Genomic DNA, 3,620 nt, shown 5'->3' on the forward strand with positions numbered 1-3,620 from the left:
ATTTAGATAAATGATGATTTCATTTACCACCACTTTTTGCACCCTTTATTAGACGCCATGTTGACGTCGGTGTCAACTATAGAAGTTACCCCCTTTTCACACCCTTCTTTCTTTCTTCTCCCTAATTTGAATGGGGAATGCAAAGTACAACAACAGGAAACAAGCAGTTATGAGGTTATCACATAGTTGTGCACGGCGTCGCTTCGTAGTTACACTTTGTCATCCTTGTTTCTTTCTACTTCTTCTTCTCCTTGGAATAGGTAGTAAGCAACACGCGTGCTTTTTTTTCTGTCTAATGTAACATGTTGTGTTCACGTGGCTGTGTGTCATCCTTCCTTTTTTTTTGTTCTAATAAATACATCCCAGTGTACGTGTTAATTGCGCATTCTGCGAATCCATTCACCACACAACAGTTTCTACGCTCTGTATAATCTGAATCCCTATCTCGGTCATGGCCATAATCTTAATTACGGTTGACGTCGAATTTTGTTTTAGTTATCCCAGGTGCACATGTGGCTGTGAACGCGTGCTTGCAAAGGAAATGCCATGTACAAGGTACTTACTGGAAAGTCAATTCTCGTCGAAGACTTTTCAGAAATCTCATTAAAAACGTACTGGAAGGGCTTACGAACAGAGATTTATGAAGGACAAAAGAAGCACGTACACCTGTATGGAGTGTCCTATAAAAGCCAGGCAGTTTCTGTAGTCTACACACATCTGCAGTATCCTCTCTATACAGGTAAGCACTTCCTTGAGAGATAACCGCTCTTTATTACTTCCTGTACTTGACTAGCATGGTTGTCTGTTTGCAGTGCTTTGCGTTGACTATTATGTGGTGCAATGCAATTGAATATATCTAATGTATTTGGGCCTTAGAAATAAGAGGAGCGTACAACATCTTATTTCAAACCTTTTCGAACAAACAGTGTTTATGGAAGCCGGATGCTAGAAAGCTATGGTATCAGATTGTGGTATATGTTGCCATCCCATTTAAAATACGGCAAGCATTTTGTGCGCAGTTTACGTCGCTATGTGATGAACACCTCAACCATTATGTCATCTTCTTAATTATTTTGCTGTAAGATTGTAGTGTAAGAGTATGTGGGTAATACTTTCCATGTTGTTTCACTGCTTTTCAGTGTCTTTGTATGCGGCTCTGAACTATAATGTTATTGAGGATGAGCTCTGGGAGTCAATACTAGCATGTGCTAATGACACCCATAATTCCATCCGTAAGCCTTGTATATAGTAATGTTAATTCAATAAACAAACAATAATCACTTCATAACCACGGCTCCTTTGGCACAGTTCTATCTATACCACGTTTGTGGTATCATAAGACGTCGGTCTGTTCCTCCCTTAAAATATCTCGACTCAAAGATGACTCTGAAAATCGAGGGCGTTGGAAAAAAAAGACTCCTGTAATAGTATCCATTTATCGTCAGAAAAGCACAACAGCCGAAAAGCGTATTTTCAGCCCGTCAATGTCAAAGTTTTAGACGGCTAACCTCAAATGCGAAACTCGCAACTCATTTTTCACACGAGACGGTTAATGTTCTGAGGCTGGAACACATATATAGAAGGACAAACACATACGTGTTTAATATTTCTTTCATCATTTTTCACTTTCGTTGAAACTACACATGGCTGTATCGGAGGAAGTGAGGTTTCTACCAAAACGATTTCTGAGGACTTCAAACAAACAAGTTATTTTATTCTCTTCCTCCAGGAAAGTTTCAACGATCTCTTCGTGGACACCATGACGCCTCTACGTTTCGCTGTTGTCTTCGTCCTCCTCTTTGGTAATACTAATATGGGATCTAATATGGGATGTTGTGAAAGTTTGATCAAACCAAAAGCTCCATTTTGAGAGCTGCGGTAGTTTTCAACTGACAATTATTCTACTATAGCCGGAGGAGATGTCCTAGGAAAGCACAAGAACCAGTAATTTATCAAGACCTCCTGCACCCCCCTAACACCCCTCATATGTTCAGTGACACCCCCTAACTTTTTGACCTGTGTATCCCCTACAGGGGGTGCCTTTACGATTTCTGGTTTAGATACATGTCAGTGATGATATGTTATGATAACGTAACTATGATAATGACGTACCCCCACCCACTTTTTCCAACACCCATCCACGCTTGGAATTCTGGGTAAACCACTGAAAAGAACACATGTTGTTGGTAACATTGGCGTGTTCCGAACTTCGGTTTTTGTCCCCGTCTTTTACCCCTAGCGGATTGCTCCAGGATAATTCAGCTTTAGTTAGGTTGAAACTTGTGGCGAGCCGACTGAAAAACGCCCATATACACCCCTCCCCCATCTTTTCCTTTTCTTTTTCCTTGAACATGTCCTTCGCCCTAAGACAGCAGAAAGTTTTCTACACGAAGGCTTTCCTCGTCATTCGGTAACACGTTTAGAGAGATGAGGTAGTCACGTGAACAGGTGCGCAGGACGCGTAACAAGCTGTCGAAAGCGCGTGACGCAACAGCTCACCTGGTGGGATCCAAGTTTGGGGGGAACTTGAGAGTGCGAGAAACTAAAAATTCCCCTTTCTTTTTAAGGTGCATTTGTCGCCAGTGAAGCTGCACCTGAAGGACACGAGCTTGAACGTAAGGACTTTTGGAATTATTAACGATGTCACCGTATAGCCATCATTGTGAGGACGTTTCCCTTTGCAGGTCGTCAACTTGAGGTGGAACTCTGCGCTTGTCTTCCGAGTGTTACCGATTGCCCTACCAAAAGTTGCACAGTGGCGAGCGGATGTATGAAATGCGCCGATGCCTCGCTATGCCTTTGTATTGATGTCACTTGCCCTGGGAAAAGATGCACAACGGCAAGCAAGTGTAAGACATGCTCCATCTAAGGATGAACAACGTGGCTGACCGGCAACCGTTAACAACGAAACGATCAATTGCACGTATATGAAATAAGAGACCCTGGTCTTTTCTTTTACTAACATGGTCATAGGTGGCGGGAACTTTTAAGGGCAATAAATTGTACTAAGCAGCAGACATTGCGTTCGTTTATTTCTCTTTCGATTTTCTGTGCGACTGCATTTACATGGGATCCCGTGCGCCTGCACAACTGCACGCCGTGCAGCGATAACAACACGTGCAGTCTGAAAACCCAACTTTACTGCGTAACACTCTCGTCATCAACCATTTTGCCGAACGATACATTTATCGGTTCGCAGAAGAGTGGAGCCTTTTTCTATGAATTATCGTATACAGCCAGATTGTCACGGAAAGGAACAAATCTACTGGAAAGAGGACAGTATCATATTCTGAACAACGATGATCCTGAGCGTAGTAAGGGCCAGTTCTCACTTGGCGACGCGGCGCACCCGTCGAGACTGATAATGTTACGTAAGGAGTGCCTATTTCACAAATTGGGGTGTGCGCCGGTTCATGTTGAATATGCACCCGTCGAGACTGACCAAGGTCAGGCCAGGACAACCTGTTAGGTATTTCACACGTTGGGGAGTGTTTGAGTTTATGTGGAATATGCACCCGTCGAGGCTGACAATGTTAAGTAAGGAGTGCCTTTTATCTATTTCACACGTTGGCGTGTGGGCCGGCTGATGTAGAATATGCACCCGTGAAGGCTGAGAAAGG

The 3,620-nt window shown here is 43.1% G+C and overlaps 1 long non-coding RNA gene across 1 annotated transcript; it reads left to right on the forward strand.

The window, feature by feature from the left end:
- The first annotated feature begins 718 nt into the window (after positions 1-718).
- LOC135375653 (uncharacterized) lies at positions 719-3,015 on the forward strand. The gene is made up of 4 exons (XR_010417320.1): positions 719-739; positions 1,730-1,802; positions 2,568-2,615; positions 2,685-3,015. It is a non-coding gene; the product is annotated as an uncharacterized LOC135375653 (long non-coding RNA).
- Positions 3,016-3,620: the final 605 nt, after the last annotated feature.

This window comes from Ornithodoros turicata, unplaced genomic scaffold, assembly GCF_037126465.1.
Source record: "Ornithodoros turicata isolate Travis unplaced genomic scaffold, ASM3712646v1 ctg00000911.1, whole genome shotgun sequence".
In the NCBI taxonomy this organism is placed as follows: domain Eukaryota; kingdom Metazoa; phylum Arthropoda; class Arachnida; order Ixodida; family Argasidae; genus Ornithodoros; species Ornithodoros turicata.